Source organism: Acinonyx jubatus, chromosome C1 (genome assembly GCF_027475565.1).
Source record: "Acinonyx jubatus isolate Ajub_Pintada_27869175 chromosome C1, VMU_Ajub_asm_v1.0, whole genome shotgun sequence".
In the NCBI taxonomy this organism is placed as follows: Eukaryota; Metazoa; Chordata; class Mammalia; order Carnivora; family Felidae; genus Acinonyx; species Acinonyx jubatus.
This window is the reverse complement of record NC_069381.1, coordinates 66800837-66826174: the sequence shown is the minus strand read 5'-3', so window position 1 is coordinate 66826174 and position 25338 is coordinate 66800837.

The window sequence follows — 25338 nt, the reverse complement described above, 5'->3', positions numbered from 1 at the left end:
AAAGCTAAACATTTCTATTGCTTATCCAAATGTTTTACCTACATGGTATCAGACGTGGGGATATTTGAGTTATAGAACTTCCCACATTTTTATCTGGCTATGTGGGACCATATATAAAAAAATTACTTTTTATCTCTTAAAGAATCCTAGTATTTTGAAAAACTAGTAATGTGGATTCTTGAATTAGACTGCTGGGGTCTGATTCTAAGCTTTGTCCCTTGTAGACTTCATGGTTGTAACTTCTCTGTTCTGCTTGCTTCATCTACAAAATGAATCTAAATTGTAGCTAATAGGGTGGCAGCGTTTAAATAAATTATGGGGAGATAATAGAAAGTGCTCCGTACTATCCTTTAAATAGAGTACAATGAGTATTTAAAAGTAGTGAGTATGAAATTACAATTTCCATTTCATATTCTCGCGTTTCTAAGCTTCAGGTGACAACTTTTATGGGTTGAATTCTCTGGATGCAGTGGCTAAAATGGAGGTTGAGTGGAGAATATATTTATTAGATTCCCTTCTGAAGAGAGGAGGAGGAGGAAGCAATTTGGGGCAGAGGAAAAACTGAGCTACACTACAGGCCAACAAAGTCTTTCCCATCCTGGAGGGGAACCTGGAAGTGAATATTGTGAGGCAATGTCCACCTTTGGGCAGAACTGGTGGGTGGTTATACCCTACCTCACTCAGTACCAGATTCAGGCCCTGAAAAGAAGGGTGGGACCTTAGGCTGGGCGGTTTTTCTCAGAAGACACTGAAATTGCTGACAGCCAGGGGCTACCTGCTGCCCTCATTCCCTGGAGCCCATCTTGAAGGATCTGAGAAACTGGTAGTAGATGGCTCTCCATCTATTACCCCGCTCTATGTGCTGTACTATGAATGAACACACGTTGCATTTAGATGATGGATTTCCAAGTTCTTTTAATCTGTTGAAACAAATTCCAGTCCTTTATTCATGCCCCTCACCCAGTCTTCCCCTGATATTTCTAGCTGTATTGATACTGATATAGGTCTTTCTAAAATCTCTTCCCCTTCTTTACTAAAATAACCATTTACAGTTAAGAATCTAAAGAATGTTTCTCACATGTATCACTATCTGTGATATATGAAGTAAGTTCAGTGAACAAATTCCCCCGAATTAGCATTTTATTTCACTTATTTTGCTTTTTTTCCTTGTTTCCTTTTCATTCTTCTTCTTCCTTTCACTTTTTTCCCCTACCTTCTTTCTTTTCCTTCTTTCTTTCCCTGTCCCCTTCGTTGTAATTCTATTTTAACTACTTTCCAAAATCTATACATTTTTATGGTTTATTTTCTCACAGAAAAAAATACCAGAATGGTTCATATTTGTTCCTGAGTTATGTTATTCTCAGTAAAACTGTATTTGTGTGTCCATTTTCTTCATTTACTATGAATGTTTGTCATGGTCCTGCTTCAAGTGACCTTGAGGCTTCTAGTAAACTAATTTGTTGTAAGGTTCCTTTTAACAGCAGCAATGATTTTCCCCCCAAAATAAAAAGAAAGACTAGGTACCCAGAAATTAATAGATAGCTTTTGGGGACCAAATATTTTTCTATTTGTTCCTGGTGTTTTGGAAAGTTCAGGGTAAACTATTCAAGGTTGCTTTCTACTCAGATCTAATTTTTTTTAATGTAGTCAAGGTTTTAGTGAATTTTTCTATAAACAGTGTCCAAAGAATGTATTTTTAAAGGCTTTATGTGGATGTATGGTTTTGATTGGATTGCATAGATTAAATCTAGAAACGGTTTTTTAGGGAAGAAATATGAAAGCGATTGCATTACCCCCAGAGGCTATATATATACATATATATACACACACACATATACACACACATATACATATATATATTTAATACTTGCAAGCTGAAAGTAAATTGCTAGCACATCCTTACCCTGATTTTAATGCTCTTCTCTGAAAACATGGTAGTATTTAGTGTATTTCTTTTGTAAACCAGACATATGAGGCACGATTTATAAACATTTTTTTAAAACTGAAATGGAGATTTAAAAAAGAAATACCAGAAACTCAGAAGGAAATGTATAAAACCCCCTTCTCCCAAAAGAGCTGCAAAAAATTACTCCTTGAAACATTGGACTACAAGAAACATTTGCATTTAGTAAGCTGCATTATTTATAGATGTGGAAAGGCAACCTCTCATCCCTGTCTCCTAGTTTATTTTAAATCTATAAGATTTACAAAACAAAAGTAAGAGAAACATGTGTTGAGCAATAAATAAATACTAGTGAGCTTCTGTATTCTTTTAGCATTACACTATTTTCATCATTTTTGACACAAAGATGTGTTTTGCAGGGAGGGAAAAAGCACATTTTGAAACAACTTGTTCAGCAGGGGATGAAAAACTGGTAACAAAAAGAAGGGAAATGGTTTTGATTTTCATTATGCTTAAGGTCATACACAGGTCATGTTTAACATAGATTCCATTTTCATATATTTTAATAAAATCTGTGTATGAAATTTAAGTAACAGCTGTGGAAAGAATTTGATCTAAAGAAGCAAAAACTAAGTGTCACTTTAATATTAACCTTCTAGTGATGAATAAGCAAACATAAGAAAAAGAGGATGCCATCTTCAAATCAGAAGGCAGAAGCATTTGCTCCCTAGCTACTGATGTGAAAGAAATATTTCATGGTGGTGGCCTTGTAACAAGACATCCTGGGCTTGCCATTACACCAAAGGTAGTAAATTAAATACCAATACATGTATGTTACTTAGGAATGCTCAGCCTAACTGGGGAGAAAGTTAAATGTCAGGTTGTCTTCTCCTTGAAAAAAAAAAAAATTACTATTTTTTTTTTTTTTTTTTTAATACCGTGGCAAGAATTGAAGTACTGCTCACTTCCCATTTCTCCTCTTCTTTTTGTACTTTCCCGGAGAGATGGATCCACTGCTTTATAACGTTGCTGTCATTCATAGACTAGAAGGCTGGTCTTGGCCTTACTTACAATGTGGTCCCCTGTCCTTGTGCTTTTTAAAGACCTATATTGCATCTCTTCTAATACCTTAGCTTGCCAGTAAGAGTATAATTGCAACTTCAAGCCTGATTTCAGTCTTCAAAAATGAAATCGCTCACATTTTACTTAGACATAGCATTAAGAATCAGCTCTTCCCCCCGCCCCCCATGGGTGGTATTCTGCTTATTTCTCTAATTAACACAACTATTTTCTTTTGTGTCGTGTGAAATGGAGAATAATTCAGAAAAGGTTTTGAGTGAACAGCAGAATGTCTGCAGCCTAGCCGCATGAGTCAGTCTGTAATAATTGGCCTGAATATATAGATAGGCCATTATGGGACTTGTTAAGGTTTGTGTCAGGCCCCTGCAATAATTATTGAAGGCCTAATTCAGACCAGCTTTCCTCCACAAAATTAAATAAAAGGGGTACTGGATACACCATGCATCGGAGGGATTAGTCAATTCTCTTTGCACAGCAGTGACCTTTGTATCCCCTCTATTAACGAGTGGGAAAGATTTAACTGCGCTGCACGTGGCCTTGTATTTTCCGGCCATTATTTAAAACATGTCAAAATGAGTTCGGTAACTCTTCAGTCATTTTTAACCTCACCTGTTCCTCAATCAAGCATTTCAAGCCCCACCTTTTCTTTCTTTCTGTTTTTTAATCAAACCCAGAGCTTATTTGGAGTTTTTATCCTACATAATTCTGTAGGAGTCTCAGAACTGCGTACCGCTTGAAGTTCTATAAAATAACTGTACTGCTTGTCAACTAGGAAGTGAATATATACACTGATACTTGCCACAGAGGTCACACTATGTCTAGTATTTTGTGATTTAATTGCACACTGAACGTAGGCTTGAGTCTGTTAGAAAAAAAGACGGATGCAGACTTGATGAGGTAATCTTTTACCCTCCACATCATATTTCACTTAAGTGGTAGTCAACATGCAGCCCTAATTGGCAGTCAAATCAGAACCCTGTTGACTGTAGCTAAATGCATATTGCCTAATTGTACAATTCACATAACTTCATGTAAAATTCAAGGTATGAATGTACTTTCTAAAGATGGCCTTGCCAAGCATAAATCAATGACTTTTTCTTTCAATCTTGAAAAGTTCATTTATTCATTGGCTTGTGATTTCATGGGTCAGTTAATTACTAGATTTCAGAGTTAATTAGGTTAATGGACATGTACACAGTGTAACAGATATAGAACCAGTTATCTCAATGTTTCATAAATGTAGCTGCTTTTGGTTTGTTTTCCAAAGTTACAAATGATTAAAAGTACATTGCTTGCGTGAATCTAAGGTTTATTTATTCTTGTCTTTACATTGACTTGCTGACCTCATTTGCACTAAGAGACAATTAGTAAATACTTGTAAACTATGTTTATCTTTGAAATTTTTAATTGGGATGAGTATTTACCGCATAAAGTCTTTAAATTCTGTTTCACTAGATTCATTGAAACTTAGTGTTCAAAGAATTACTGGATATTCTCTAACTGAATTTCTTATTCTAAAGGAAAATTCTCCCTTTACAACACTCTTACTACCTAAGCTGAACCTCCCAGTTCATAGGAACTCACTGTTTTTCTAGGCAAGTCTGTTTATTGTCGTTTCTAAAAGTTGTCATGTAAAGTTCTTCCTATTAAGTCAATGTCTGCCTCTCCTCATTTTCTCTCCATTGGTATACTTCTGTCATTGAGAATCTCAGAGGCTAAATCGAACATCTTTCAAACGACAGTCATTCATTTGTCGACAAATTCTTGCCGTCACATGTCATGTTCTTTCTATCTTTGGTTCTTCAAACTAAACAATCTCAGTTTCTTTGGCTGAGCTATAGAATATGTACATTTTTAGAGCTCTCATGATACTGGCTGCCCTTCCTTGGAAAATTCTAGTTCTGTTTAGAGGCTTCCAAGACCGAACAAACTGCTCCAAGTGCAGTGTGGAGAAGATAAAGTACACTGAATCTATAATATTATAGGCTAATGAGAGTTTAATTAATCCAGGCTACTACTTGTTAGTTGGTTTAGCAACTTAATGTAAAACTGGCCAATTCTAATGTAAAAATAAATCACTTTAAGACATGTCTCCTAGAATTCACTGACTGTACTGTTCAAAACTTAGGACTAATTGGTTCATGAAAATTTCAAACTCTAATTTCAACCCATTGAGGTCTTTTGAATCTTGATTCTGTCATAGGATCTACAGCAATTTCTTTCAGCTTTATATTTATAAAGCTGATAAATTTCAAGCTAATCACATGCGGGTGTGTGTTTATTAGTGTGTATGAGTAAATGTTCTGTATTCAATGATATAAGGAAATAGTAACAAACTATATCTCCCCTTTCCATCTCATCCCCAAGTTACTCACTAACAGAGAATTTGTTATGTACGCAAGGATTCTTGTGAAACGCAGATGGAAATACAGTCTATGACAAGAATTCTAAGCATGGTGAAAATTTCACTGGAGGAAAGGAAAGGGACAGGTTTTCTAATCCTTTTTAAATGTATTACCTCATATAATAAACAACTTTTAAAAAAGGGGTTGTTTCTGTTTTACAAATATGGAAAAATAGGGCCCAGAGAATGAAAGAGCTTGCCAGTAATTGCATACTTTTAAAATGATGAATATGGAATTAAAGCATCGCTGTCCAAAGGTCAGGCATAATCTACTGCACCAAGACTCTTATGAGTGTGTTAAGAGTAAGATTTTGATAAATCAGAATGAGTTAAAAGAAACTCAAGACAAAGAATATGGTAGAATGGCAAAAGAAGCAAAGTGTGTATTCTAACAATGGAGGATCTACTGAGTTTCTCTCGCATGTCTTGTTTTATGCTTTTCTCTAGGGATAAAAAAGAGGCAATTGCTAGATCATATTCTATTGAAGAGGGACAGAGATGGAGGAAGCCTGCTAATTTAAATACAATGTGGTATCCATTACAAAATGTTTATGTACAGGGGTGCTGGGTGGCTCAGTCGGTTAAACGTCTGACTCTTGGTTTTGTCTCAGGTCATGATGTCACAGTTTGTGATTTTGAGTCCCACGTCAGGCTCTGTACTAACAGCACAGAACCTACTTCAGATCCTCTGTCTCCTTTCTGCCCCTCCCTTGCTCATGCTCGCGCGTTCTCTCTCTCTCTTGAAAATAAACTTAAAAAAAAAGTCTATGTACAGACGATAGGAAAGAGCTAAATTCAGTTACACATGAACAGTGTTTTGCACATGAATAAAATCATCTGGAAGAGAAAATTAAACATTTTGGTAATTGTGAACAGTAGGAGCGAAAGCACACTGTGGTGAAAGAGCATATTCTAAGGCAGTGTTGCCTGAGTACGAATTATGAGGGGAAAGGGAGGAAGGAGTGATAAGAGTCTGGAGAGCCACACGGAGGTCAGATCTCAGAAGACATGCTTAGGAACTTACACCGCCTTTCACTAATATGGGGAGAGAATAAAGCAGGGGAATAGCTTAGAGTAGGTGTATTACTTGACATCACACTATCTGTGTTGGATATTGGGAGTGAGAGAGCAGGGAATGCCAAACCAGTGAATATACCCTGGGTAGACCTATTTGGTTGTAAGAAACAAAGGTAATGGGGGTTCTTACCTGTGTTCACATGTAAGAATAGGAACTGTAGTAGACACTGTACTAGACCTTAGTGTCAAGACTTCACAGAAGTATGTCCCTAATAATGTAACTCAACTCTAATGTTTTATTCCATGTGCATTTCAGTAGGTCTAATCTTGCCTCCAGAGATTTTTGTCACCTTCTGCTTTATCCTCTGCCTCCTGCTTTCTCTGCACTTGTAACATTGGCCTCCTTGTAACTTTAGCTTAATAATAGTCCATTATGTCCTCTTAGGTTGTTTCTACATTGGCAATCCTTTTGTTTCCTGCTCCTCTAGTTTACTGGATGATTCTCTTCATATTCTACAATGCCTTTACATTGGAAATCTGGGTAACCCAACTTAAACGTAGCTCTTCACATCAGACTCTGAAGGTGTTTTTTGACATTAGGTTGTATACTCCCCATCCAACTCAAATCATAAGCAGAGGAAACAGGGTTATATACATCACTACACGGAGCTGCCCCTTTTATAACCACAGTTTCCCTTAGGAAAAATGATGGATATGATAAATATTATAATTAACTTCTAGGGAATATATTGTGATAATGCAAGTAACAGAGGACAATATCAGGGAAATGGTAATGGAGATGTAGTCAAGCACTATTTAGAAGATGAATCTCTAAGTCTTTAATTAGTTTGAGAGGAAAAGAATCAATGACTCCGGTGATTTCTGACTGCCTAGTGTCATAAGTCGATCCAAACAGTGGAGATGCAAAAGGGTAGAGGAAAGGCAATTTTATGAGAGCGCATAGGGAAAATCATGAATACAAGTTTTGAACATATTAAACTTTTATTGCCTATGGGTCATAGAGCTAGATGAAATGAAGTTAAAATTCTTCTATGAAGTCAGTTCTAGAAAGATTTGGGTGCATAAACAGATGGGACAGACTATTGCTTAAAGTAGGAGTGTGAATGACCTTGCTGCTGGAGAAGAAGACCTGTGCAGATGTAACATAGGCAGGCAGAGAAGGAATACAATACAAGACCTACAAAGGAGTGGTTAGGGATACTAAAATACAACAAAAATAACGGAGAGCATGGCGTCAGCAAAATCTAAACAGTCTTAAGATTGTGCGGCCTGTCAAAGAACCAAAAATCAATGAATAAAATGGACAGGTGTCCATTTTACTTGGCAATTAGATGTCCTTGATGGTGTTGGAGGAAGACTTTTAGAGCTATGTTGTGGTCAGACTGTTGTTGAGTAGTGGCTGGTGATGGTACGGGAACTTAAATGTGGGCAACTCTTGAGAAAGAAGGAGGATGATAATTAGATGTGCTATGAAGACCTAACATTTTTTGTTTTGCATATTTACCTTTCGGATGAGTGAAATTTGGACGTAGCCTGAGATCTTTTATAAGAAAGATCCAGGTGCCGAGAATAATTCAAGCGACCAAACTAGGTTAGAAAAACTGTGAGGCCTAGAAAGCCTTGGGGGAAGAAGGGGTCACAGAGCAGAGAAGGAGATAGAACCAGTAGGAGGATGTATTATCGGGTTGGCTCTATTACTGGCGAATAATTCCTCAATTCTGTGTGAGAGTGTGAGAATCTGTGTGAAATGCATCTTAGGACCAGGTAGGATGTATTTGTGAATTTGCTCCTGTAGGCCAGTGGTCAGTGTTTTGCCTCCAATGGTGTTAATCCTCTGAAATTCTGGGTTGTGCCTGTGGGAGTGACAAATGAATGTTCAGGGTGGAGTCCACAGAAAAATCCCATGGTGGGAGGTGCGAATGCAAGCCACAGACCCAAGTGGGTCTGTGTATGTATGGTGCTCGTCATTACATCCATTGCTGGAGGGAGAAATGGATGAAGTCAGGAAATTCGAAGTCATGCATTGTAAGCAGAGGATGAAGATAGGAAGACCATAAAGTTTTAGCTGTCATAGTCCTTGATGGCAATTGTCATATGGCCCCCAAGTCCTTTTAACTTATCATTTCTTACATTATTCTTAGAGATAATAGATTGTTTGAATGCAAAATATTCTCTAGTATTCCCTGTATTATCTGCTAGTAATCCTGTCAAAAAAGAAATGGTGTTTAACTTAGTTTGACTTAATCTTCTGGATGTCCCTGATTTTTATTAATCCCCCCTTTATACTGTTAGTGTATGCAAAGCATTTGCTTAATTACTGTATCACACAGTTTTTCCACAGAAGTATAGTTAGTGCCCATAGTTTTAAGAATCTTGTATTTTCCCCTTGTTTTGAAAAATTGGACCTCTGCTTTTCTATATTGTTTATAATATTCTCATTCTCTATGATTCCAAGATTCTCTGCAGTAGTTCTGAATAACCCTTGCTAAGTCTAAGTCTCCTGGAAGTTTTTCTGAATCTGACAAGTAAACTAATTTAAAATCAGTAGGTACTTTCTTCCTATCTTCCTATCTGGGGTCCAATGGCTCCTCAAGCATCTTTGTGGACTATGGATTACAAAATAAATGATAGTAGCTGAGTTAAACCTCACATAATGTCTTAATTTTAATCTTGATTCTAAATTAGTTTTTATTTTACTATTGTTGATGACAAATGTATTAATTTTTTGTACTAAAATATATGCTTTTAAACTAAACCCGTGAAGGCTAATTAATACATATTAGTCATAGTGTAGTACAAATTTATTGGTTGAAAAAATAAGGAATAATGTTAATTCAATATAGCCTTAGTTTTATCTTCAAAATTGTCTCGTCCTGATAAGTCTTCCTGAGACTCTTCCAAGAGCTATACTTCAAATGACTAACTTGGAGTGGTGACTTTAATATTCCTAAACCAGCTAAGTTGTCTATGTGGGATCTACTTTCTATTCAGAGACAGTAAAGAAGTGCAGATTTTCTTTCCAGTTTCGTTATCTTTAAAGAGTGTGGATTCACCCAAGCCCACTGTAGAAGCTGCCAATAAATGCAGTTCAAATGAAAGGAAAGTAAGTGGGCTAGAGTAAAATTGCAATTCAACTAGCATTGTCTGAGCAAATCCAATGGGTGTTGAAGTATGTCCATCTATCCACTCTTTGGGAAGAGACTGTGGCCGCTTTAGGACCAGGGGATTGCTGAGAAGCAAATTCTTAAAAGTACATCTTGGTTCACAGAGGACTGCAAATTAGAATAAGTTGGTAAAAGATGTCTTAAGTTTAAATTCATATTCCAAAGCAGAGTCAGCAGTCAGCATGTTTTATAATATGAGCATTTAGGTACTAGCCGGTTTAGATTTATAACTCATCCCATTGTCGGCTGCAAAGACTGAGCGAATTGATGAAGCTATTTTATTAGCGGTGCTACATATTGAGTGCTCTTCCGAAGCCTCCTTTTATCACACTTTAAAAATCATTCTCTAATTTAACAACGATATTAAGAGAGCTCTTTTATTCAGTCCAATTATGTGGAAGCACACTCATTTTTTTTAAGGGGTTAATCTTTAGGGATGAAACAGATTATCAGCTTTTGAACCAATTTAAGTAGAATCTCCAGAAACAAAGCCAGGACAAATAATTATTGGCAGTTCACAGAAGGCATTCTGTGCCCACTGCGCTGCTGGATTCCGTTAAAGTCAGCTTGCTTGTCTTAATGGGAAACACCTGTGGTCCGGAACGTAAGAAGACAAATCAAACTAACTGTGCTTTGAGACACTCAAACTAAATTATGGAAATAAAAATCTCCTCGTCTCAGCATCGCCAATGTCCCTCTTTCCCTTGAAACAGATATTAAAGAGAGGCTGTTTTGAAAGTATTTATTTCCCCGAGGCATTCCGGAACTCTAAACATTGTCAATGAACACGTCAGCCAGAAGACAAGTCCCCCAGACTCCATGGCCATTATTTCAGTGGCCCATTAAATAATTTAAAAAGAGCAAGCTTGTAGAAGTAAATGCAAACTCTTTTCTCTTCAAACTTGGGAAAATGATTAGTATGTCAAAAAGGGATAGAAGGTACCTTCTTTTCCACTTGTCTTAAGTAAGACGTTTTGGATAACTTTTTTTTTTAAAGGACAAGTTTGCTTATTTTTGGAGGGGCTAGAGAAGTGTTCAGGTCGGGAGTGTGATCTGATGGAAAGGTGTCATCTGCGAAATACTTTACAATAAATACGATCAAAATGAAAACTTTCTGCATTAATAGGTGCTCACAGGGAGACTCCAAGGATAAAAAGGAGATCTTTGAAAAAGGATGTGTAGAATCTCTCCTTTGGTCCTCTGAATGGCCAAAGGCTCTTCCATAGCATGGGCTAACGTGGCTTAATAAACTGTTCCCAATGACACTGCAAGGAACTGACTTCTACATGTATCCCAGAAAACATGTTTAGTATTACTGATAGATTTTAGTATTACTGACAGCAAAAATATTTTTTGGTAAAGATCATACACTTAAAAAAATAGTTTTAATGTTTATTTTTTGAGAGAGAGACAGAGTGCAAGTCAGGGAACGGCAGAGAGAGAGAGGGAGACACAGAATCCAAAGAAGCTCCAGGCTTTGAGCCATAAGCACAGAGTCCTATGCTGCACTCGAACCCACAATCTGCGAGATCGTGACCTGAGCCAAAGTCCAGACACTCAACTGACTAAGCTACCCAGATGCCCCAAAGATAATACACTTTTAAAATTGCAATGAATAAGGCATAATAACATCAAAAGAGATTAATGACACTCCAATATATGGTGACCTACGCCATACATATAGATGTTATCCATACTGTAAAACTTTCCAATCTAACGCAGTAAAAATGAAATTTTATTTTTTTGACTTCCAGTAAGATTTAATATCATTTTCCATGTAAAATTATTAGTTTGTAAGAATTAAAAAAAAAAAAAACAAAAACAAAACTAACATAGTGACCACTAGAAATCCATGAATCTTCACCGAACTTTTGTGATAAGATTGCTGACTTGCAAAATCAAGGAAATGGGAAATACATTTCTAAGCATTTAATTTTTTTTTTTTTTTACAGTGTCTATGTTGAATTTAATGCTAATGGAGTGTGATTTGAATGAGAATATGTTTCACTGCATAGGCAGCTGCTAGTGCAAAACCAAACCAAAGAAAACCCCATTCTAGTGGTTACAAGACCTGATCAAAATAGTAATTACTGGTAACATTAGTATTTGTTTCACATAGTGCCAAAAAAAAAGGGTGTTTAAGGTTTATTTTGAAATAGTGAAAAAACATTGAATACATTCTCAGTATAAGAAGTAAGCGTTAAAACAGAAAGTGAAACAAATTAAATGATGTATTCCCCTTTAAAACAATTTTAGGGGCTTCTGGGTGGGTCAGTTGGTTAAGCATCCGACTCGTGGACTTTTGATTTCGGCTCAGGTGATGATCTTACAGTTTCATGGGTTTGAGCCCTTCATTGGGTTCTGCGCTGGCAGTGTGGAGCCTGCTTAGGATTCTGTCTCCCTCTCTCTCTGCCCCTCCCCTGCTTACACTGTCTCTGCCTCTCTCAAAATAAATAAACATTAAAAAAAAAAAACCCAATTTTAATAGACAATAAATACTAATGTATTAAAGAAACTAAATACTTCATAAACAAAATTTAGCCTTACTGAAAAATTGAAAAATTATTGAACCTTATTTTACACTTGATCTTTGTTATAATCTTATTTTAAAAAGACTTTGATTACACAAAGTGCATTCCTGGTATTATCATTGATTTCCCAAATAGACTTTTGTGCAAATTTTTCATGCTGTTGATAAACTGTTTCCAAGTCTATACCTGCCTTGAGAATATGAAGGGACATGTATGAGGTAACTGCAAATAGTTTCTTTTGACTTCTTCATCTTGAAATAATCCCATCTCTTATTAGATAACAATGATAAATCCTTTTGAAAGGCCTGCTTTGTTTTTTGTTTGTTTTTGTTTTGTTTTTAGGAGATAGTAAACTATAGTTTTTGTTTCAAATAAATCATTTCTAGTTTGTCCCAGTCTTCTTTAGTGTTATGACATCGATGTGAAATTCTGATGAAGAGTTATTTGTATCATTTTCAGCACTGTCCTGTTGTATTCCACCTGTTTAGGAAGTCTTTGAAACATAGAACTATACTTGGCACATAAGCTTTGCTTTGTTTATTGTCATTTTCTTCCACTTCTTAAGGATTTTGAACTACAGAAGAGATCCTCTACTTAAAAAAAAAATAATGCAGTGGATACACCTCTGATAATGTCTCGGGACATAAATGATGCAATCTTTTTTTAAAAATGTTTATTATTTTAGAGAGAGACACACAGAGCATGAGAAGGGGAGGGGCAGAGAGAGAAGGAAACACAGAATCTGAAGCCAGCTCCAGGCTCTGAGCTGTCAGCACAGAGCCCAACGTGGGGCTCCAACCCACAAGCCACAAGATCATGACCTGAGCCAAAGTCGGACCCTTAACTGACTGAGCCACCCAGGTACCCCAATGATTCAATCTTCTGATTTTAAAAATCACATGAGTGTTTTATACCTATTAATATCTATAAATATTTTCTTCACTTTTGAATAGCTGGGTTTTCTTCTGATAGATGGGTGTAACACTGGACAGAAGCCTTAAATTGTTGTGCCAGATCATGTGTTGTCCTGCCCTGGTAAACATTAAAAGAAAATCAGGGTTTTATATAAGAACATTGACATCTACTTGTTAAAATTGCAATGATCCATATCTGGGAAAAGGAATAAATACATATAATGTTTCTGAATTGATTTTAAATGTATCCCTCTAGGTTAGGGTTTAAGTCCCGAACTACTAGCAAGAAGAATTTTAGGTGTAAATTATTAGGTACTTGAGTTTAAAAATCAGTTTCATGAGCGCATAATGGTGTCAGCAATTGACATAAAAAAAAATATTGAGCAAACTGCATCAGGATAAAACTAATCCAACAACTATTCAGTTATTGGAATATCATGGCCAATTATAGAGTACAGAATGCCATTGTCTTCTTTACTAATCAGGTTACATCATCTTGTTTTATGTTGTCATTGCCAACACCAAGATCTACCATGCTGGCAACTTCCTAGACAGCCAGTCTAAGAGAGGCGTTAAAAATCCATTCTTTGGAAATAGCCAGAAACATGGTTGTGGTTAACTCTGGTTTGCACCAGCAACTGCTAACATAACTGTCAAAAGGAAAATGATCCAGCACCAGAGCATGTAAGAAATCTCTTCTTTGAATCTGAACCTGTGACAGAAAAAGGGTTATTTATGGTCTCCCATTTCTTTCTAAGACGGGTGAGCTGTACTAACTATAGACTCTTTGGTTTGCTGAGCACTCACACACAAAATCGTCATCATCATTGTAATGGTCTCTGGCACTCTTAAAAACAGTAGTGCAGGGGGTGGTGTGTGGGGTGTTGGAGATTGAAGCAAGACAGTACTAAGTTACTCTGAGGAAAAATGGGAGAGGGATTTGGGGAGTAGGAGGGATGAATGAAAAATCAGAGGTGGGAGAAAAATGGCAATAGCTAAGAAAGTGAATAAAGTTAGCAGGGAGAGAGAGGAAAACTGATGTCAGCATGGCCAATGAAAGACATGTCTAATTGCGGAATTGTAAAGGAAGTGCTGCGATAAATTCAACTTCTCTTCTTCCATTTTAAGAAATCTTTGGGAAATTAAATACCACTCTAATGGAGCTTATTTGGGGGAGGGCTCAAGGAAAAAAGTCAAGGGGGATCACTGACATTTCTAAATATCACGAAAAAATAATTTATAATAATTGATACTGAGTTTCTCTCTCACTAAATAAAGGTTGAATAGAACTTAAAAACAAAAACAACAAAAACATGACAAATGCTAGGTGTGCTTAGAAGAACAGGTTTTTTTTTTTTTTTTTTTAAATTATTTTGATGTTTGTTTATTTTTGAGAGAGAGTGAGAGTGCAAGCAGGGGAGAGGCAGAGAGAGAGGGAGACACAGAATCTAAGCAGGCTGCAGGCTCCGAGCATTCAGCACAGAGCCGGACATGGGACTTGAACTCACAAATGGTGAGATCATGACCTGAGCCGAAGTCAAACGCCTAACTGAGCCACCTAGGCATCCCAGTAAATGAACAGGTTCTGATGGTCACATGGCAACAGATAGAAAATTAATAAACTAGAACACTCTCAAAAGAAGCCTACCGCTCTAGTAGGGTGTCTTAAAATCATGACAGATGAGGAAATCTTGAGGCAAAAACACCTCAGGCTTGAGATGAAGAAACGGAAGTTTACATTTGGGGAAAGAGGGTCCGTGCTGGCTTTGCAGCACCCCGTGTTGCTGTGAAAGGTACAACTGGGACTAGCAGAGGTTAGAGGTAGGAAAGTGAGACTGGTTTTAATGTAAGAAATAATTTGCTAACAACTGAATATGGTCAACAATAGAAGTTACTTTGGAAGGTGGCTGCAACCAAGTAGATATGGAGTATTCATTTCTTGATTGCTGTATTAGACCTGTCTGGACCCCACAGCCTGCGAGTAGTTAGAATTCTATAATCTTACCTCTGGTTGTCCTTTTATTACATAGTGTGTGTGATCCATTCCTTCAGAGTATGCTTCAATTTAGAGAAAATAAACCACGTATCATTCATTGGGTTCTATAAAAGAAAAAAATAGATTCTTCCATTTCAGCCAGTTGTTTTAGCATCACTTTGCTAATTATACACTTCTAAAGTTTAACTCCTTGCTCACATGATTCATACAAGTAATTCACAATCAAATATAAATGAAGCTGATTTAATTAACCATTGACCAGCATAACTAAAATGAAGGGATCAAAAATTTTATTTTGAAATAGAACTCTGGAGTTTTGAAAACCGAATTTATTCTTAGAAATCTATGTGAGGGAGAAAAACACGAAAGAAAGTAAGGGAAAAAGAAAAGGACGAAAGAGAGGGAAAAAGAGGGGAGAAGAGGTAAAGGGAGAAAGGTAGGTTCAAGTGTGAATATGTGTGTGTGCAATTTCCCATCCCAGTGCCTTTCAACAGGAGGACTAGAAGAGCAGTGAGAAAAAAGATTTATTTTTTAAACATGGTACTATTATGAAGAAAAGGCCACGACATGCCAAAATGTTGAAAAAAAGCAGCCCCTGAACTCTGGCTAGGAGGATTATGAAATTCCAAAAATATACTAGACTGTGAGAACTACCACCTACATTTGAAATGTTTTACAAGTTAAAAATGTCACAGCGCATAAAAATAGTTTTTTTCACCCCTATGGACTGGCGGTTGGTGGTTTAACTTGAGAACCAGATTGCTGTGGTAGTATGAATAGCCTGAATATTCATTCACAGCATGGAAATAAAATGAAAAATGGCTTTCATCAGATTTTCCTTGTGTCCAGGAAACATATTTAGTCTTCTGTTTCCCTCAAAGCCTTTTTGGGGAGAAAAAGGAAAACAGCTCTGTTTTCAGAAATGCTTGTAACCAATCCTCTCAAATCCAGAGTGATTGTGTCATTTTTTGTCATGATTACATAAAGTGTTTTTTGTGATTTTATTATTTTTTAACTAAGCTGGCTAGGAAAAGTAAAATATGAAACAATGCCATACAATTTCTTAAGAGTAGGCTGATTCCTCAAGATACACTGTGTAACCTGAACAGGCTTACTTGAAAGGGTTTAGTTTTCTGTGTTCACGGTAGCTCACTGTTGAAAAGCTTCCAGCCTTGATCACTTACCCACAAACAAAAGGGGCTCTCTTCCAATCTTCTCGCATTCTCGGTTCAGAGTCCGTGTGTTTTCTCTTGTGGATCTTCTGCTTCACAGTCCTGGGGCATTAGTAAACACCAAAGGTGTCCCAAACATATGGCTAGCCACAAGGTTTCCATGTGGGGTCTGGCTTTGAGTGTATTCGATGATTACACACTTCAAATAGAAACCCAGCTGGTGATTCCCTGAGCCTAGCTGGTCTCCATTTGCCTCCAAATGATCTGGGAGTGGATTTTCCTGTTTGAGGATTACCCGTTTCTGTAATGGCCCAGCTTCTGTTCCTTTGACCCTTTGGTCACCTCTGCATCCTAGGGATCAAACTACAGTGATCTTTCATTCCATTGTTCAAGAGCTGCAGCAGACAACCAAGGCCAGTTGGGCCCGCAGGAGCAGGTGAAAAAGACCTATTAGTAGAAACAGAAACATATTTTTTAAATAGGCTCATATGTTCAATTCACCCTTGAAGGCTTTTATTTCCTCCTTGAACTTTTTTTTTTTTTTTGTGGTTTTCCTTTTAACCCTGACGTTGGTTCACATAATCACAAAATTATTGATAATGGAGAGTTGAAGGACCCATTTTTTATTTTGCATTTTATCAGAGGGAAAAGCTAAAAAACTCTTTGATGTCTTTCAAACATCTGGGGTAGCATAAATGTTTCCACATAGCGTAACTTAGTAACAAGTTATCTTTCTTTATCCCTCTTCCCCCACCCCCCACTTTGTCTTTGAAGATCTATTTCTTTCTGCCAGGAACATTCTTCCACTCCTTCTTTTGCTAAATGGCTTGGAAAAGCCTATCAAAACAGATAAGCAAGAGTTGATTGTGTCCCTTTTATATGCTTTCATAGATCCTTGTGCTTTTAATACATAGATTGTCTCACAACTGTAACTAATTAATTATTGTGGGTATAATAATGAAGCTGGGGTTATCTATTGACCATGTGTCTTCTCCGCTTGGCAGTAGTTTGAACATGCTGAAATGGGTCAAAAATTTTTTTCAGTGTGGATTAGTTGTTAGCACAGTCCCTGGACCATGTTGGAGGCACTCAATAAATATTAGTTGAATAAAAAAAAAAATTATTGGCTATGTGAATGGAAACCCCAGGAATGGGATTCTCAACATTCTAGATCATTTTTCTAAGTGATTTTCTAGATGAATGCAATAAACTTTATTTTCCTTAGTAGGTTGGGCGATCGACACATCAAATCAGGAGACATCTGGTCTTATTCCTCTCGGACTTTCTTCTTTTCCCCACGTGTCAATACGCACTGTGTCCCTGCTTAGTCTTTAACTTTTACATTGGGAGCTCTGAGTAAGCAGGAAAGAAGAAAATCAAAGGAGACTACAGTGGCAATTAGGAGAAGAGCTTCAGGGCTAGAAGAGAGTGGAAAGTGAACAGGGGTGGCTTTCAAGGTTGAACAGCTAGGCTTGGCTTTAAAGAAGTTGGAACTGGTTGAAGTAGACCTTTTACTCTCCCCATTTTCAACAAATGTCTCCTCTCTGTGGGACTTTTCCTTTCTATAAGGCTCTCTATGTAAACTTCCAGCTCCCATGCTTGCCTGGGATCCTTCCTAAAAAAGCACTTCATCCTCTGGGTTATTGTTCCATCAAAACATGTCTGCTATGTGTTTGAATACCAAAGGGTCTGCTCTTTCTAGAGGGCATAGGGAGAAGGACTTGGGCTCTAGAATCTGAGCATCTGGATTTGAGTCTCTGCCTATTTGGTAAATTACTACGGATCTTGTGCCTCTGTTTTCCTTTCTCTGAATGCCCCCTATCCATTTCAGTGTGTGTGTGTGGGGGGGGGGGGTGGGTGGGGATGAGGTGTAGGTATTGAAACACTTTATAGATCTCTATACACATCTGCTTTTCCTTCTAATGACTCATCTGATTAATAAATAAGTCCTATAATATTACTGAGTGGTTATGTTACATGCCATCCATCCACAGCCTTCTACAGGCAAAGCTTTAGAACTCAGTTACTTAAAAAAAAAAATTTTAACGTTTATTTATTATTGAGAGAGCGTGAACAGGGAAGGGGCAGAGAGAGAGAGAGATGCAGAATTGGAAGCAGGCTCCAGGCTCTGAGCTGCCAGCACAGAGCCCAACGCAGAGCTCGAACTCACAAACCGCAAGATCATGACCTGAGCTGAAGTCGGACATTTAACCGACTGAGCCACCCAGGGGCCCCCAAAACTCAACTACTTTTAACAATAAAATAATACAAGCTACTGTTTACTAAGTGCCTGCTGTGGCCAGGTGACTTAAATAGTATTAATTAAATTGAAATAATTGAATAGAATTTTTATTTTATAGATTTGGAAACAGAGACTCAAAGGTCATTTGGCTGAATTTCAAACCCAGATCTTACTATAAACACCATCTTCTTACATCTCTGTCCAAAATAAAATCTCACTATTTTAAAAACATAGATTTGTTAAAAATTTTAGACCCTTTAACAGTCTTATGGGAGAAATATTAAAAGACACGTGAGTCTTGTGGACAGGCTTCCAAAAAGTTTTGTTGTTGTTGTTGTTTTTTAACTTTAGACCCTTATTTTAAAAGCTTCACATATGAACAAAATTTGCATGTAATTTCACGGGTTTTATGAACTGCCTTAAGCCAATCCATGGAACTTTGGCTTAATAACCCTGCATTAAGGTATTATGAGTCCCATGACATAAAATTCCTTTCCAATACACAGCTTGCTCGGGCCTCCCTGATCAGACAAAAGGCAGCCCAATGGGGCTCATGTACAGCTAACCAGGGTTTTTCATCGGTAGCAATTGTTGACATTTTAAAGCCGTATAATTCTTTGTTGTTGGGTCTATCCTGTGTGTTGTAGGTTGCCAGCATCCATGGCCTCTCCACCCACTGGATGCCAGTAATTACCACCCCTCGCTTGTGAAACTATAAAGTCTCCAGAATTGCTAATGTTCCCTGGGGCCAAAATCTCCCCATGTTGAAAATAACTGAGCTAAACTCACCTGGCTTTCTAAGGCAGGATGATTAACCAGGAGTCCTCCCCACTGATGTTCAGAGTTTCTGGATTTATGAATGTTTGTGTTTGTTGAGCCTTTAAAACTTCTCTTGTCAGAGATGTGGGTCCTTGGCAGCTGCCAAGCTGATTAGTTTTGTTTTTTCTCCCCAGTGGCAGAGGAGGTAAGGATGAGTAGGGGTTTGGGAGCAACTGTGCTCATAAATGCTTTCAGCTCACATCTTACCACTTAGAGGTCAATTGTAGTTAACAAAATCCTCCCTTAGAAGGGGGTTTAATCTTCCGTTGGTCAGGGAGTTGCATTCATACCTAATGGTGATTTTAACAAGGGCCTGAAAAAACACACTGAGTCTTTGAAAGCACTGGGTTTTTGACTTAAACCTTGAAGGAAAGAGTTGGGTGTGTCGTATTCTGTAATCTCTAAAGTCATCAGGTGTCTGAGAGGTTGAGATCTGAGAGGCCACTGAGGTAGATGTCACTTATTTTACAGTTGTGGGCAGTGTCCTGCCTAAACAGCGATTAGTTCCACCCTCTCTTTTCCCCTTCACCCCTCAGTTTTCTATTCCTTCTAAGGAGAGAATGAGGATTTGGGGAGGTGGGGGGGAGGTATAGACCAAAATAGGAGTGCGTGCAGTAGAAATAACTAAGGGTATCACATGAATTAATCTCATTTGCTGCTCATCGCAGCCCTTGAAGTGAAATTTTCATTTTATAGTTCAAAATACAGAGTCTCAGAGATGTTACAGACTTTAGTTTCAAACATTCACTAACGGTTAAACTCAGGACTTGAACCGAGGTCTGGAGCTATGGAATCAGGAATCCTACCTGTCACACTCTTCTTGCTCCTTTTCTCCATCCTCCTTTCCTCTTCTACCTTCTTCTTTCTTTTATTCCGTGCTTGAAAGTGTTTTTGAAGGGTACTACTCAATAGATAAAAAGTATGAACATAAAACATAAAATGTAATAACTAACTAAATCCCTGTGATCTACCACTCAATAATTAAGGTGTTACCAAGGCATTGTAGGTACTGCTCTGATCTTCCCTTTTTCTACGTCTCCTCTAGAGATACTATTAGTGTAATTTAGTGCTTTATCATTGCCTTGCCTTTAGTATATATAACGTATACATCTGAACAACATATAATCAAAAACAGCTAGAGGTCTTGGGCAGGTGGAGTTAAAGGAATTACCAGCTCCCTTTAAGTGAAATTTGCTCAGCCCTAAGTCAGGTGCCCATCCCAAGCAAGTGTCAGAAAACATGCAAGATGATCCCATTTCGTGTTTTTAAAGAAGCTCCCAGGCAAGAAAACTCAGTGTGTTTCTAGGAGTCACTCAGGTTTACAATCAGCTAAGGGACATTCATTGTTACTGTTCTAAGGTATACTATCCTTTGAATATGCCGTAATATCCATTTTTCCCATCAGTGGATAATTGTGTCCTTTTCACTTTTTTCCGTTCACTTTTCTCTGTTATGGAGAATGCTGGTACACTGTGTGTACATGTTTCTTGGTTTAAGAAATACACACCGAGGCCTGTCTCCTAGTATACAGGACTTACGCCTAGAAGGGGGATTGCTGGGTCATAGAGTATAAGAATGTATAGCTCTACAAGATGCTGCCAACTGCGTTTCCTGAGGATTTTTCCAAATTCTACTCTACCAAGAATAAATGTCTTTATTGATGTTCATCCTCTTCTACACTTAGTGTGTCAGACGCTCTGCCAATCCAGTGGGTGTAAAGTGGTGCCTCATTATGCTCTTAGTTTGGAGTTTTCTGATTACTAATGAAGCTGAGTGTCTATCCGTACATTTATTTGCTGTTTGAGTTCTTTTTTTCTGTGAAATGACTCCCTATATTTTCAGCCATTCCTAGTTTTATTACTGATTTTTAGGAGCTTTAATATTTTAGATTCTAATACTTTCGTTTTACAAGTATCTTATCCCAGTTTGTGGCTTATCTTTAGTTCTACATAGTGCCCAGGACTTCTGCTTTTCACACTACATCTTAGCTTCTCAGGAAGAGTAGCATTTTTGTTCAAATTCATCTTGTCCAGTCTTTTCATCTCAATCTTTAATTATAGAACACTGATTAGTGTATTCCTCTGCGTTTTTCTAATTTTCTCTGATGCTCAGCTATAATCTTTAGTAAGTATAGAAACTATTGTAAAGGAGTTGGCAATAAAGATGTGCTGAAAATAGCGTTTCAGAGAAAGCAAAGTGGAGGGTGGGGTGAGAACCAGCCAGGTGGCAGCAAATGGACAATTAACTTTTGGAGGCAAAGCCGGATGTATGAGGTAGAAAATTGGTCTCTTTTGAGAATGAGACTTACAATAGGTAAGTTGTTTGCCCCTGGTTCTACAACTCCTTCTTTCAGAGACCAAATCAACTAGATTTATCTCCCCCAAATCTGTTTCTCTCCCCCCACCGTGCTGGAATTCTAATAATTCAAAATTGATTAGGGTTGGTAAACAAAACCCCCAGGTACCAGTTTTTGTGGTATTTGCTTACTTCTAAGCACCAGGTCTAAAGGAAAGAGTCTGTTCCAATTAATTTATACCTTAGGGACTGGGGCTTTATTTGGAGGTTGGAGAATTCCACTTAAATGTTGGAGACTGGCTTCTGGGAAGGAAAGAAGCAACATTTTGTACTCCCAACCAGATGGAAAAGGTAGTTCTAGCTACTACTGATTCTTTGAAGGAACGGAGGTGCGTGGGTCTTTGAAATGTGAACAAACTGCTTGTTCTGTCCAACTACTCCTGTTTTCCTTCAGATTGGGCTAGGAATACCTTGGTAAAATAAATGTGATTATAGTCATTTACATGCCTGTTCAACATTTGTCTAATAACCATGTAGCAGAAAAATGAGTCATGTTGTTAAGCATGTATCAAATTATCTTGCTGTTTCATTTGGGTATGATAGTAATGCGTGAGCAGTGTGTTTGACCTTTGGTTGAGCCAGGTGGTTTGGGTGAATGCTCACAGGCAGTGCAGCAGAATTGAAAAACCTTAGATATCGGGGGGAAAAATATTTTTTTTGACTTTTTTTTAAATGTTTATTTTTGACACAGAGAGACAGAGCATGAGCAGGGGAGGGGCAGAGAGAGAGGGAGACACAGAATCCAAAGCAGGCTCCAGGCTCTGTGCTGTCAGCACAGAGCCTGACGCAGGGCTCGAACTCACCGCGAGATCATGACCTGAGCCGAAGTCAGATGCTCAACCGACTGAGCCACCCAGGAGCCCCTGGGGGAAATATATTAACTGCATGGTAAGAAAAAAACTGGTATCTAAACTGGACTGAGACAATCTCCAGCTTTGTTACTAGGTGAAAATTCTTTTGAGAACCCATTCTGTTTTAAAATGGATGTAATATTCAACTTCTAGTAGTGCTGTGAGGATAAGCAGAGATTTGTATATAAAGTCTGATACCAAGTGTATCCTCAAAATGGTAATTAAGATTTATCTATTACTGATATTCTTTTTTTTTTTATCAAAAATATTCGGGGTGTGTGTGTCTTTTGTTTTTTTGATTTTTGCTTTTTTTTCCTTCATTAAATAAAGCTGTAACCATCTAATCCCCTTGCCCTGATTATAAGAAGGAGGCAATTTTCAGATGAACCTGTAGATCATTTTAAAGCTAGGATGGGATTATAGTTCTTTAAAATACAAAATAACTTTTTTTTTCTTCTGCTAGTCTCTGTGGGAAACATTAGTGAGAGGATGTGCTGAGGAAAAAGAAAGCATTTTTTAAATAGAAGCTTTAAGGTTTATAGAAATGATTAATGATTGTTTAATTGCTAAATCTTAGAGAATTAGCTAGAATATATTACTATCAATCATTTAACCAAACATTTATTGAAACACAATGGAAAGAACATTAGGCTTTGGGCCCAGGACTGAGTTTGAATCCTGGCTCTTTTATTTTCTGTTTGTTCAAGCTTAAACATATTATTTCACCCTCTGAGTCCCATTTTCCTAGCCTGTGACATGAAATCTACTGAGAATTTTTTTAAATAATGCATGTGAAATTCATGGTATAAAACTTGGAAAAATGTAGGCTCTCTACATGATAGATGCCATGAGAATACTAATGATAGTTGGTTAAATGTGAAGGTATAGTATTAGGATAGAGATAAATAAAATACAACAGTTTTCCTCAAGCAATTTGACATATTATTGCAGTAGAGAAATAAAGTATCATTGAGCATATGCTAGAATAAGCCTATGTGTCTATGTGCAGAATGTTGTAAAATCATGCAGAAATATAAATTATAAAATTATAAACTGATGAATTGGGTATAAAAAGAATGATAATTTGGGCAGAAAGCAGGAAGGATATCGACAGTAGAATTGAATTTTTTCAAGTCGGTAAGGCAAGGAATAATAAGTTCAAGCAACAGCAAGCCACTTAATATGGCTTAGCAAACTCTAGAATTTTACCTTTCAAAATTTAGTGTAAAAATTACCTGGAAAAATTCTAAAGAATGCAATTTTCTGGCTGCCTCCTCAGAATTTATTTAGTCTTGTGTGAAGTAGCCTTAAATCTACATTTAAAAAACATTTTTTAATGTTTATTTTTGAGAGAGAGCCTATACATGAGTGGGAAGGGGGCAGAAAGAGAGGCAGCTAGAGGATCCGAAGTGGGCTCTGTGCTGGCAACAAAGAGCCCAATGGAAGCTCGAACTCACAAGCTTTGAGATCATGATTTGAGCCCAAATCAAAGTTGGATACTTGACCAACTGAGCCACCCAGCACCCTACCTTTTTTTTTTTTTTTTTTTAAGCACCCAAGTGTTCTTAATATAGATGGTCTTCTGACAATCCTTTGTAAATACAAGAACCTAACAAGGTGGAAACCACGAATTGGAGATATTTGAGTTAGGGAATCAAATTAGGACATGATGAGCAGTGTCCCAGTGACAGAAAATCAGAGTGAGCTTGAAAAGGCTTTTATAAGCTATTAAGAGTATAGAAAATAAGGGGCGCCTGGGTGGCTCAGTCGGTTGAGCGTCCGACTTCGGCTCAGGTCATGATCTCGCGGTCTGTGGGTTCGAGCCCCGGATCGGGCTCTGTGCTGACGGCTCAGAGCCTGGAGCCTGCTTCGGATTCTGTGTCTCCCTCTCTCTCTGACCCTTCCCGCTCATGCTCTGTCTCTCTCTCTGTGTCAAAAATAAATAAAACATTAAAAAAAAATTTTTAAAAAGAATATAGAAAAATAAGAAAATCTGGTGGCATGTTGGCTATAGAAAATGAGGGCTATAGAAAATCAATTATCATCTATATTAACTAAGAAAGACTAGAGAGAGTCAGTATTAATTTCCTTACAGAGAAATGATCATCATTTTGAATGTACAGTAAAACCTTGGTTTGTGAGCATCATTTGTTCTGGAAACATGTTTGTAATCCAAAGCACTCGTATATCAAAGTGAATTGCAAGAACTATTGGCTCCATTGTGATTATGTGAAATTCAGTGTCAGGTACAACGTTATTGCAAAACATCACTTGTTTATCAAGTTAAAATGTATTAGAAGTGTTCATCTTGCAGAACAAGTTCTTCACAGTCCAAGGTTCTACTGTTTTTAACATTCTATTGTATACAGGCTTATTGCAGTGAGTAGGAGAAGTCAGCAGTCGTCATGGCTAATCCTTGTCTCCTATTTGTTTTAATGTAGGTCTCAACACTTTTCTTCTCTACCTCTTATTCTCTTATTGGGGAAGGTCTACACTTACTACATTGATGCTTTCACACAGAGAAATGCTTTGGTAGCGTTTCATTTCTGTGGGTCATTCTTTTTGAGATGCAAATATAACTACAAACGATGCTATGTTAAAGATTCATTATCAGTTCATACCTGTGTTTGATGAATCTATAAAATCCTTTCCTGTTGGCTATCCAGGTGAAGCAACTCCCTACCTTTAGTGTATGGTAAGGACTTTCTGGGAGTGGGGGGAGGTAAATGAGGGTTTAGAGTTGTTCTTTATTGAGGAAGGGGAGGGGTGGAAATTCTGCTAGTCTTCTGTCTGGGGCTATAGTGTCATTACCACTAGAGACATGGTGGCCATTAAACATTAAAAATATACTAACCGTTCTTGTTAGATA